The following is a 13,682-nucleotide window of genomic DNA, read 5'->3' as shown; positions in this document are numbered from 1 at the left end:
ATAGCATCTTTGTCTGCTCCATAACTCTTTATGGGAATTTTTAAAAACTTATTTGATTTGATTTGAAAATATTCCCTGCAGCCCTGAAGTTCAATCTCAAATCTCCCATGAATGGGAGAACAGCCTACCTACCACATGTGACCAGAAAATTACACTAGAGGGGCTGAAGTAGACTAGTATGTGTATAATGTTACCATATCCTTAGCAGAATGTGCACTGCATGTTTTTAAAATAATAGAACAATGACCTAAATTTGATTGTTCAATTGGGGATCTTCAAATCTAACCAAACTCCATTGATTAAGGACTGAGAATTTTGGTCCTAACACACAAGATGAAAATGTCTGAAAAAATGAAAAGATGGTAAATGGTACATTATTTCTACAGCTTCAGGTATCAAGCATTAATACAGAAAAGTTGATAACAGTTGCTAAATGACTAGTTCTGGAGAATGGGATGATATGCACATGCTTTCCTAATCCCCATTTATCCATCGCTTTATAAACTAGCATTTTTGTAAGCAAAAATATTTTTTTTGCAAAGACCTAAAATGCATTCAAATGTACAAGATTAATCTTTGCAAATCATTCTGAAAGTAGGAGCAAACATGGTAGAAATCAGTGAGACTAAGAATGTTCAGATAGTACAACATATGTGCAATGTTTACACTGTAATTGCACTACCTTAGGCTATTGATTCCTACAGCTAAACAGGGTTGGGCTTGGTTACTACCTGAATAGAAAATTTCTGGTTAAACACACTGCAGGAAATGGCTTTATGATGTAGTTGACAGAATGAGTAGGATTAGACTCATACTATATGTCATAAGGAAGGAGACATTTCTGGAGGTGCTTATTCCTGATAAGAAAGATAATTTATGCCACTTTAAGTTAAAACACTAATGTGTTGGACAGCCCTGTGCACTTAGTGTCCTATGCTGCTTACTTAGTGTGGGAAAATTTGTACAGAAAAGGTTCTGACTCCAAGGTGCAGGGAGCATAACAATTGCCCTGGAATCCATAACAACCCAACTGCAATGCACCAGTCACTAAATGACTGGCAATGCTCCCAAGTCAGCCATGAATGAAGCAGTCAACCAGCACATGCTGATGCCAGCATGCCTCTCTGATGTCACACTACTCTAGTCCTACCAATGTGCAGAGCGTAATAAGGGTTGCAGGCAAAGCAATTTCACTGTAAGGTGAACTGTGGCATCCTTGGAATAAACATACTCCAGAAAACTCTGCATACATGTTGTAGTGAATCCCCCGCCGCCGCTGTACCCTTCACCATCTGACGAAGTGGCCAGGGGATTCCCTGGTTGCTTCTGCAGTGGGCAAATGGAGTGCCTGGCGGCAACGGGGCTGCAGGCTTAAGCCTGCAGCCCCGCCACTGCTGTTCTCTTCACCTGCTGCAGACCCGCCGCCGCTGGCAGCAGGAGAACAGGGCTATCAGTTTCACACACCCTGCGCTAGCTTCAGCAGAGCAAGTGCGAGGTGTGTGTGAAATTGACAGCCCCCTTCGCCTGCAGCTTGCTGGGGGCAGGAGAATGGGCTATCAGTTTCACACGCCCCACTCCAGCTTCAGCCGATTGGCTGAACCCAGCACAGGGGTGTGTGAAAGTGACAGCCTTCTTCTCCTGCCACTTGCAGTGGCAGTGGCAGGAGAGTGCAGCTGTCAGTTTACCACTCACAACTCTCACAAACTGGGCAGGAAAAGTCATGGAGTTCATGGAAAACATGGCCCCATGAACCACGTTTTCACAAACCATAAATCGGACTGGTTCATGCCTTTTTTTTTATTCGTAATGCCATTTGTGTCCACCTCTAGTCAGGAACAGAAAAATGGGAAGTGTGCCTACTTAGTCCTTTTACTTCTGCCATTTGTACACTAATACTGTTTTTCTAACCATAAAGGGAAATGTATGCCCCCCCCTCAACAGCTCTGTTCCCTATCATGTCTCTGCTCTCAGATTTACAGCCTACAAAGGCTACTTTGGGTTTTGGAAAGCGCATTGGACAATAATATGCCACTGGCATGTGGCATCTAGTCTAGTGTGGTCCAGAAAGCATAACACCAGCAGAAGCATAAGGGCCCCCACTTTTTCTTTTTTAAAAAAAAATTGTAGAAATGCTGCAACTGGGAATGAATAAATTGTAAGGGAAAATGGCTCAACATCCATCTGCATTTGTGCACCAAAAATTGCTCCAAAAATTATGCTAATAAGCAGCAGTGCAGAAGTTTGTATGAAATGAACTCATACCAGGTTGGAAAATTGGACCATCTAAGCTCAACGCTGGTTACTTTGACTGGCAGCAGCTCTCCAGGCTCTCCGCTTATGTTCTTAAAGGCCTGTCTCAACACCTGATTCCTGCAGGGATTGAAAAAAGAACTTGCTTTATGAATGAACCATGATCTACGTTATCCACCAGCAGGGCAAAATAATCAGGTCCCTGTATGTTTTCCCCAATGGGAGAAAAAGCAGCTCTGAGAGGATTTTGCAATACAGAAATACAGCTAGATGTATTCTTGTACTCACATTTCTAGCCTAGAGGCTGCTTTTGTTAAAAAGTTGGGTAAAAGTAACACATGCCTGACATGTAACATCTAGTTTGTGGCATGCAAAGTGGGAGCACACCTCAAATGTCTATGTGCCATCAAAGAGGCCTCGGGGCACTCTTCCTGCATGGAGGAGTGCCAGGGAGGTTTGAAGCAGCATCCAGGTTTCCCTATTGATGCTTTTTGCCTGGGCAGCACTGCTCCCTGAATGAAGTCATACTGGCATTGAGTAAAAAGCGATGATGCACTTCATCCTGTATGGGGAGTCCTTCAAGCTATTGTTTTCAGTTTGTGCAGAAAGGGGTTCAGGTGAGAAGCAACTGTTCAGACCCAAGACATGCTTTAAGTGTCATGAAAAAAAGGGATAGTTAGAAATCTCATGGAAAGTATGGGAATCCTTTACATATTCCCTTTGCTGTGAGGTAGACAAGCCATCTGCATTGTCAGGGTTTATGGAAAAAGTAATCCATATTGTATTGTCGAAGGCTTTCACGGCCGGAGAACGATGGTTGTCGTGGGTTTTCCGGGCTGTATTGCCGTGGTCTTGGCATTGTAGTTCCTGACGTTTTGCCAGCAGCTGTGGCTGGCATCTTCAGAGGTGTAGCACCAAAAGACAGAGCTCTGTCTTTTGGTGCTACACCTCTGAAGATGCCAGCCACAGCTGGGTGTAGCACCCAGAGGTGTAGCACCAAAAGACAGAGCTCTGTCTTTTGGTGCTACACCTCTGAAGATGCCAGCCACAGCTGCTGGCAAAACGTCAGGAACTACAATGCCAAGACCATGGCAATACAGCCCGGAAAACCCACGACAACCATAGTAATCCATATTCTTTCTTATGATGATGATGAAGCAAGCCAGAATCTGATTAGCATTCACTTTTCACAGCTGCTACTTTTGGGGTTGAAAAATTAGGAAACCAGTGAGTAAAAGAACAAACAAAGCCCTTTGCAGACATTTCAGCAAGCCTTGGCTATCGTGCCTGGCTCAAAAAGAAAACAAAAGGCAACGCTATTAATTGTCTTGCATAACAAATGTCCCTGGAATTTAGACTTTAGACTTATTGCAGATAAAATCCACACTTTTAGTTCTGCTTACAGGAACTATAGAGTAGCACTAGCAATGTAAGCCATAGTTGCACTAACACTTGCATGAAGAGCTTTTGATTAACTTTTTAACAGATGAACAGCATTTTATTATGTTTTTCATGTCTTTTAATGGACTAGATTAATATCTACTTAGGCGCTGCCATAAATTGAATACCATGCTCTAGCAGTTATGTCGAGTATCAATTTTATGTGTATCCATCTAATGCTGAAATCCTAAGAGGCTGAAAACCTCATTGGATTTACTTCTGAGTAGGCCTGCTCAGTACTACTTCCTAAATGTGCTACTCTGCTTTTAAATGGTCCTGTACAGGACTCTACTGATCCCTTAATAAGCAGAACTTTTTATTCTGCCACAAGCCTTCATGGCCTGGAAGCCACTACTTCAGATGCAGGGTAGTGGCTTCTCATCAAGCAGAGATTTTACACAGGAAGTATGAAAAGATATCTTACCAAAACCAGGGACTCTCCACCTAATGTAGGTGCTAACTAGTTTAGCAAAACTAAGAATGCTCTCTGTACTTTTCTTGATTATGTTTGCATTTTACATACTTAAATTTTACCCTGTACTTCCTAAATTTTACTCTCTGTCCCCCACCTTGTTTACTTTCTGATTGGGAAAGAGTGGTAGGGGCTGCCATCCTGGGATTCTTGATTGTATATAGATATTGATGACTGTGTTTTTAATGCTACTTAAATGTTTATTTTTGTATTATTCAGGGTGGGTGGGCTATAAATCAAATAAATAAATAAAATGGCCTCTTGACCTTACTGTTCCACCCTACTCAATACTTCCTACATTGTAGGTCAGCCTGGTGAGGAGCTGCTGTGTTGCGCCTGAAGAAAGAGGCAAAAGCTTAAAATGAAATAAAATTTTGTTAGTCTCTACAGTGTTGCTAGAATCTTTATACCGTATTAGTGGCCAAGGATGTAAAACAAGGATAAATACAATATAAACTGTGGTCTTGAATAGTTCTTATTCTGTAAATGGAGCATGCATTGGCACAGTTCCTGGTGGAGGGTTATAAAGAGCTATGGTCTATTCTTCCACTTTGTTTACTTTTTCTATGATAAGTGGTATGAATCTGAAATTGGTAGCCCTGAGCATTGTTTAACAACATCTACTGCAAAGCTACTTTATCCTTCCTGTGTTCCATGAAATTGTTTGATACTTACCTTGACTTAGTGATCTATTATTTTCATCTCCTGGCCAGCTTCACATACCCAATTAGCCACCTGCACTGCTCTTGAGCTGGGAAACACAGCAATAAAGCTTCATAAGAAATTAGATTCCCTTACCTGCAGTGTAATTAAATAAAACCAGATAGAAAATGTGCATCTGGGTGTTCCTAATGTGAGCACAGGATGTGGAACACTGATTTTCATGAAAAGCACAAGATTGACACTTAGTGTTGGATCAATAGTTTAGCTTTGTGAAATGTAAGTTCATGAACTTGCAAACCATTATCTGTTATTTTTTCCTCTGGAGTGATACTGCTCAAATTACTGGGTAAGTGACATTATTTTCAAAAGGAAAAAGAGGCTTGCCAGGGCAAAGCAGAAGACACACTGAGTGTGAGGTTTTACAAGAACCTTGAGATCAGACAGATTTCTTTATCATTAGCTACTGCTTTCTTTTCAATGATGAGGGTACAGCGACTGAGTTGTGGATATTTAGAGAAGCAGATTGGGCATCAAATCGAATTGGATATTAATTTGATTGGGCATCTATAGCTTTGCATGCTTAGCATGATTAATGCACCCTTGTAGAATACTTAATGCTTTTTGCTGACTCTGCAGACCTAACTCAGGTGATTTGATGCATTTATATAGTATTTGTTCCATTTTAGAATAAAGAATAGGAAAGGGAAATTTACATGATTGCAATCTTGGCACCTGAGAGGCTACCTGTAAATTGCAGAAAGAGGCTACCTGAGGCTACCTGTAAATTGTAGAGTTGCCAGGTCTCCATACCATCCTTAGGAGTGATATACCATCTTTAAAAAAACCAGAAAACCAAACTGACCCTAAATTTTGAGAAATCGAAAATCATGGTTTTCACAAAAGCGTGGAAACCCTTAAAATGGAATATAAGAGGTAATAGGATTGAACACATCAAAAGTTTTCATTATTTAGGAATCCATTTCAATTACAGAGCCAGCTGGGTTCCTCATAGAAGGGAATTGATAAAATCTGTGAACTGCAATGTACTTGCACTCACTCGCTTCTATTTTACCAAGAGTAATCAATTTGTGCACGTTGCTATTAGAGCATTCAACTACAAAATTAGTGCAGGATTGTTTTATGGAATACCTATATGGATTATGGCTTTCAATAAGGAAGTGGAGAGACTACAATCTAACTTTCTATTGAAAATACTGGGCCTTCCCATGTGTGTGTCTTATGCGGCCATCTGCCTTGAAACCGATCAACGACTCCTTGAGACTAAAGCATGGATTAATACTATCAAATTTTGGTTACACCTACATTTTAAGAATAATGAGAATAGCCTCATCTTTCATATGCTCACGAAGTCTCAGTTATCTATGTGGCTAAATGACATAGAAGAGAAAATTAGCATTGAAGATAATTAATATCGAAGATTTATTTTCCCTCGCAGAAAAATCAGCTTATGCGCTAATTAGACAAAGACTCCTTGACATCGAGATTCAGAATCTTAGGAGTCTTGCAAAATTCATATGCCTTTTTTAAAAAGATGGTATATCACTCCTATACCATCTCAGCCGAGTGGTGGGGGGGAACAGAAAAATAACAGCTTTGATGCAGGGGAGAGTCAACAGCAGACTTCCTTTCTGTCCAGAGCAAGGGTATGATGAAGGTGGGGAGAAGAGAATGGGAAAGGGTTCTGGTGCTGTCGATTTCCCATCCAGAGCAAAGGTATGTGTTTCTTCCTTCTCTTTTGCATGGAAGAGAAAGAGGACTGACACTGCTGTGGTAGCTTTAAAGGGAATTTTTACAGCAAAGGAAGAGGAAGTGAACTACTTGGTGAATGACTGGTCACTGTCCAGTGACCTTCTGCCAACACCTGCTTTAGATCATGTTTACGGTAATAATTTGTGCAGCCGTTTGTAGCTACATGTCACTTAATAATATAATGTGTTTTTCTTTACTAGTGTATGCACATATATTCATATACCCAAAAGACAAATTAAGCTTTATAGATCTGATTATTCCCTCACCGGAAGAAAAGCAGGATAGAAGAAACACAAAACCAGTCGCTTCTGGGGAGATGCAGGCAGAAAATGACTTTGAAATGACTCATTGCTACAATAGTGCCAGTTAGATTCCTTTGTGTTCTCTAATTACAGCAGTATGTGTACTGCCATAGTATTATATAAAGGAAAAAAATCAACACAGTGTAGTCAGCTCACAGTTGAATTCCAGGATGTATGTGCGGTCCCAAAATCTCAGAGAAGGCTTGTAACAGATCTCCAAATCTCTCTCTACTTGTAGAGACCAGTATTAACTATAACTTTTTATTCTAAAAATTAAAATTTGCATTGTTTTGTTTAAAACAATCCATTCTGTGTTGATAAACATTCCTACTTTCTAAAATACTCTAGGGTTATTCCATTCCCTTTTATTGTCACTTTGTTGTTTCAGACAGGCATTTTTTTTTGTTTTTAGTTCCATATTTTGAAGTATTTAAAACTAATGGCTGTTGGGTACAGGACTGGGAAAATCTGAACTTTTCTGCCATCCAGGCTTTTCTGCAATCTTTCATATAACTTCAGAGGAAAGCAGGTTTGAGAAAGACTGGAGAAAAGTGAGCAAAACCATGGAAGGTGCACGAATTCACCACACTGCTGTGGGGAAGCAGGAAAGAAACACGCTTATCCAACAGCAGAAAATCTGGGACAAATATCCTGTATGGAAATGGCCCTTGTAAAACTTATAAAAGGACCAATAAGAATGCATCCATACCAATGGCTGTCAGACTATGGAATCCCAGTTATCTAGAGTTCGTCTCCCCCCTTCTGCAAGAAGCACAAAGTTCCTTGATTCCAAAAGCTTTATTGAAAGACAATGCTCAAGATACAAGTATCCATATTCCAAGGATTTTAGGCCTTGGCTGAACAGAAGCTTTGTTGAGAATGACACATAAAATGAAAGTAACAACACTTCAAACACCCCTTCCCAGCTTCCCCCCTTAGTCCTGTCTAGAAGGCCTGGGAAGGCGAGGACATCAAGGTCGGCCGGGCTGATAAGAATTCTTCGTTCCCATGGATATAGGCGGCCTTAGCAGCACCTGGGCCTGGAGGGAGAGAACTAAATAACTACAGATTATAACAGGAGAACATGGCGTAGCTTTGGCTTGAGAACTGACATTCTGACATTCTGCCTCCCTTAAGACCCCTCCCCTCACCCTTCTGCCCCTGCTTTTCCTGGGTACTTTTTATGGAACTTAGCAACCAGTCTAGGAGCATTTACATGAGAAGCTTCTACCCACTCACGAAACCCCTCCTCAAAGTCTTATTGTATCTGCACTTGGAATCCAAGATTTCCTCAATTTCATAGTGAACTTGGTTGTCTATCATGGTTGGGTGTGGCTCCAATTTGTTGGGATGCCACTCATCAGGAAGAGGTGCTTTCTTGAGTAGGCTGATGTGGAAAGTTGGGTGGACCTAGCATAGATTTTTTGGTAAATCCAGTTCTACAGTCACATCATTGATTACTTTCTTTATTGGGAAGGGTCTGTATTTTAGGCCCAACTTTTTACTAGGCTGTTCTGTCCTGAAGTTTTTTGTGGAGACATACACTTCATCTCCTGGGTGTAATTTCCACTGTGCCACGATGGTGATCTGCATACTTCTTGTAGTCAGCTTTGGCTTTGTTCAAGTTTTTTTGGATTTCCGCCCACTGTTTTGCCAGGGCGGTCCACCATTCGCTCAAGTCTCCTGAGCGGTTGCTGGGAGGTTGCTCTTCGAAGGGGAATGCTACTCCGTCGTAGCCATGGACGATTTTAAAGGGAATCTCCCCTGTTGAGCTGTGTACTGCGTTGTTATACGCGTACTTGGCAAGATGCAAGAGCTGGTTCCAATTATCTTGTTGGAAATTAATATAGCATCGGAGGAACTGCTCTAGTACTTGATTAGTTCTTTTGGGCTGCCCATCGCTCTGGGGATGGTAGGCGAAGCTTATTCCTTGTTCGATGCCCGCCACTTGTAAAAGCTCCCGCCAGAAGTTGGCAACAAATTGAACTCCGCAATCCGATATTACCTTGGAAGGAAAAGAATGGAGTCTTACAATATGTTTCATGAACAGACTGGCCAACTTTTTTGCTGATGGAATACTGGAGCATGGGATGAAGTGGGCTTGTTTGGAGAACAGATCCACCACGACTAGAATACAGATGCAACCCTTGGATGGGGGAAGATCAGTAATAAAGTCCATAGAAATTACTTCCCAAGGTCTGTTGGGAGTCTCTAAGGGTTGTAGTAGTCCCAGGGGCTTCCCCCTTCTGGGTTTCGCCATGACACACGTAGGGCAGGAAGCTACATATTGAGATACATCCCTTCGGATACTGGGCCACCAAAACTGTCTTTGTATTAAATGTAAGGTTTTCAGGTATCCGAAGTAGCCGGTGGTCCGAGCATTATGACATTGTTGTAGCATCAGCCTTCTCAAACTAGCAGGGATATATAGCCGATTTCCCTTAAACCATTCTCCAGCCGTCGTTTGTGTCATTTTTCCTGTGGGCACTTGTACCTCCTCCTTTTCCACTTCGCTTTTCACTTTAGCTCTCCACCCCTTTTGGTTATCTGACTGTTTGGTTGCCTGGCTACGAGTGGTAACCACTCCCCCCAATTGGGTGGGGGAAAATACTGTGTCAATAGTCTCCTCCTTCTTGCTCTGGTGTTGGGGCATGCATGAAAGAGCATCCGCCAGGAAATTAGATTTGCCCGGTAAGAAATTCAGAGTGAAATCAAACTTAGAAAAGAATTCCACCCAGCGGAATTGCTTAGCATTAAGGCGTCAGGGCGTTCTGAGCGCTTCTAAGTTTTTGTGATCAGTCCAGACCTGAAAGGGATGTCGTGCCCCCTCCAACCAATGGCACCAAGAATCAAGGGCAATTTTAACCGCAAACGCTTCCTTTCCCCAAACACTCCAATTCCTTTCCGCTTCTGTAAATTTTGTGGACAAATTTGCACAGGGCTGCACCTGACCATCTTCCCCTTTTTGCATGAGGATGCCACCAATGGCAGAGTCACTGGCATCTACTTGTACTATGAATGCTTTATTCTCATTGGGGTGTTGTAGAACCGGCTTGGTAGTAAACCGATCCATCAGCATTTCGAATGCTAGCTGACAACATGGGGTCCAAAGGAGTCGGGCCGTGGGTTTGGCTGTTTGCTCCCCCTTCCCTTTTGTCTTGAGTAATTCAGTAAGGGGGAGAGCTATCTGGGCAAAGCCTTCAATGAACTGTCTGTAAAAATTAGCAAAGCCCAGGAACAATTGTAATTGTTTGCGTGTGGTGGGCGCTTGCCACTCTTGCACTGCCTTGATCTTCGCTGGGTCCATTTTTAGTCCTTGTCTTGAAATGCGGTAGCCTAAATAGTCCAATTCTTTTTTGTGAAATTCACATTTGGACAGTTTGATTGGAAGCTTGTGGCGCATCAGGGTGGCAAGGACTTTCTGGACTAATTTTACTTGTGCTTCTTTAGTTTCTGAATAAATAAGCACATCATCAAGGTAAACAACAACTCCTTTGGTTGTTGTGGGTTTTCCGGGCTGTATTGCCGTGGTCTTGGCATTGTAGTTCCTGACGTTTCACCAGCAGCTGTGGCTGGCATCTTCAGAGGTGTAGAACCAAAAGACAGAGATCTCTCAGTGTCATAGTGTCACAGTGTCACACTGTGACACTGAGAGATCTCTGTCTTTTGGTGCTATACCTCTGAAGATGCCAGCCACAGCTGCTGGCGAAATGTCAGGAACTACAATGCCAAGACCACGGCAATACAGCCCGGAAAACCCACAACAACCATCGTTCTCCGGCCGTGAAAGCCTTCGACAATACATCAAACAACTCCTTTGTACAAAAATTCATGTAGGACCTCATTTATCATTGACATGTAAACCGAAGGGGCCCCAGATAAGCCAAATGGCATGACCAAATATTCATATTGGCCTAAGGGGGTATTGAACGCGGTTTTCCATTCATCCCCCTCCCTTATTCTAACATGAAAATATGCATCTTTGAGATCCAATTTTGAAAACATCTTACCCTGTGCCACTACACTTAGCAGGTCACGGATTAACGGGTTCGGATAGGCGTTGGTCATAGACACAGCATTGATGCCTCAAAAGTCTGTACAGTCTGAGCCCCCCATCCTTTTTCTTCACGAACAACACAGGGGCTGCATGTGGGGAGCTAGCCGGGCGAATGAATCCTCTCTCCAGATACTTGTCTATGAATTTCCTGAGTTCTCGTCTCTCTGCCAGACTCATGGAATATAACTTTCCTTTGGGGAGCTTCTCTCCTGGAATTAATTCAATAGCACAGTCCGTGTTCCAGTGCAGCAGCAGGCTATCCGCCTCCTCCTCACTAAAGGCTTGAGCCAGGTCTTGATATTCTGGAGGTTAAATGAGGGATTAGCTCTTCAGCAGTTAACAGAGCGACCTCTGAATTCGTGGGGGCTACTGCACCCCATTCTGCCTTCCAACGGTGTTTTTGGCAATATTCCGGATCAAATACTATCATTCCTTTGGCCCAGTTGATGTAGGAGTTGTGATCCCACAACCACCTACTGTCTAAGATGAGTGGGTATTTGGCTGCTTGGCTTACAATAAATGGACGCATTTCCCAATGTTTGCCCATGCCTGTGGGCACTTGCTCTGTTTCTAGAACCACTGGGTTCATATTAGATCCGTCCATTTGTTCAAAGATAATTGGGACTTTTAGTTCATGCGTTTCTAGTCCCAGTCCGTTTACTAGCGCTGGTTCTATAATATCCCGGGAGCATCCTGAGTCAATTAAGGCTTGGACTCGAATGTGGGTCCCCCTCTTAGGATTTACTAGCATAACGGGAATGAATAATATGGCCCCTCTTTCTTTCACCTCCTCCGGGGTGGTCTTCTCCTTGATCTGCCGTTGGGGCTTCCTCACGACAGATCCATCTCGTTTCCCGATGGCGGGCTGAGCTCATCGGCCTCTGAGCTCTGGGCTTCGAACTCCATGCACACTTCTTCTGCCTCTAAACTGGTTTCTGAGCGCCCCTTCTTAGGTAAACCCCGGCCCCTGCTGGATCGTGGGGCTGGAGTGGGACGCGCCGGGGGTGCTGGCGCCTGCACCCAAAGGGGGCATTGGGCTGCAAAATGCCCACTGTTTCCGCATTGGAGGCATAGTCCTTGTCTCCATCTCGTCTCATGGGCTCCTCTCGCAGCTTGAGAACTGGCTTGAGAACTGACATTCTGACAATGGCTGACAATGGCTGTCAGATCTCATCAAAATCCTCCCTTTTCTAAGCCAGTTTGAACAGCTCCATGTTAAAAATTGCTTTAAGCTGTAGTGATATTTTATGTATGTATGTATGTATGTATGTATGTATGTATGTATGTATGTATGTATGTATGTATGTATGTATGTATGTATGTCATTAATAGTCCGCCTTTCTCAGTGAGCCTCAAGGCAGATTACATAGTGTGAGATCAGTACAATCAATATCAAGGATTGTCTGGATGACCTAAAATCTCAGTAGTGGAAGTGGAAATGTTTTTTTTTTTAATAAAAATTTTTATTGGATTAGACACATATAAAATTTATTACAATCACATTCCCTTAAATTTTCCAATTCTAACCCCCTCCCTCCCCCCCTTTTGTTGACTTCCAACAGTTTTCCAACCCCTTATCTATTCTCCCTCTACTCATTTCAAACTTATTATGCTTATTGTAATATACTTTCAAACTCTTCTAAGCTTATCTGTAGTAACATAGTGCTATCTCTAATTCCCTTCCCAAATGGGTAACAATATAACACTCTTAACTTATCTTCTTCAATAATAATAATAATCATCATTTTGATAGTCTGTACTCTATCTTACTCTTTCTAATTACTTCAAAATGGGACAAACAATTTGTCCCTCTTTATGCATAACTTCAAATACTTCTATAAACATTGCATACATTTATTGTAAATCAATCAGTTTGACTTATACTCTATATGTTGCTCTTTACTTTCTTTTACATATCTAGTCCATTTTAATTAACTAATTTCTCCATTATAAAACTATCCAACAAAAATAAACAATTCATGTACATGTTCAGCATAAGTCTATCAATTAGACCCACATTCTGTATGCTAATGTATATTCATTCTCCATTGTACAGTTATCTACTAGCATAAAAAATTAATTAAATTCTATCCTTATAATCCTTATGATAATAACACTATTAATACCCAACTATTCATACTAATCAAATAAAATAATTGCTTAGAATTTTTTCACTTAACTCTCTCCCACCGGGAAAAGTCACTCCCCTCTCCTTTTGTTATATTTCAGTAATTTTCGAACTGCCACAGTCCTCCCACCTCCCATTTTTTCACCAAATATCATTTCAGCTTCTCCCAGTCCGTGTTAAACTGTCCTGGGTCAAGGTCTCTCAGTTTTCTTGTCATTTTATCCATCTCCGCCATGTACAGCAATTTATAAATCCAGTCCTCAATAGTTGGCACTTCTTGTACTTTCCATTTCTGCGCGTACAAAAGTCTAGCTGCTGCTGTCATGTAAAATAACAATGTCCTGTATTGTGCTGGAATGTCTTCCATTCCCAAGTTCAGTAGCAGGAGTTCTGGGTTCTTATTAACTTGAAATTGTAAAATCTCACTCATTACTCTTATTATTTCCCCCCAGTACTACCTAGCTACCTCACAAGTCCACCACATGTGATACAAAGATCCCTCATGCTTTTTACATTTCCAGCATTTATTAGACATATTCAAATTCCCTAGCGCAATTTTCTTTGGTGTCAAATACCAACGGTAAATCATTTTGTAGAGAT

Source organism: Eublepharis macularius, chromosome 7, assembly GCF_028583425.1.
Source record: "Eublepharis macularius isolate TG4126 chromosome 7, MPM_Emac_v1.0, whole genome shotgun sequence".
Classification (NCBI taxonomy): domain Eukaryota; kingdom Metazoa; phylum Chordata; class Lepidosauria; order Squamata; family Eublepharidae; genus Eublepharis; species Eublepharis macularius.
Note: the sequence above shows the minus strand (reverse complement) of the source record.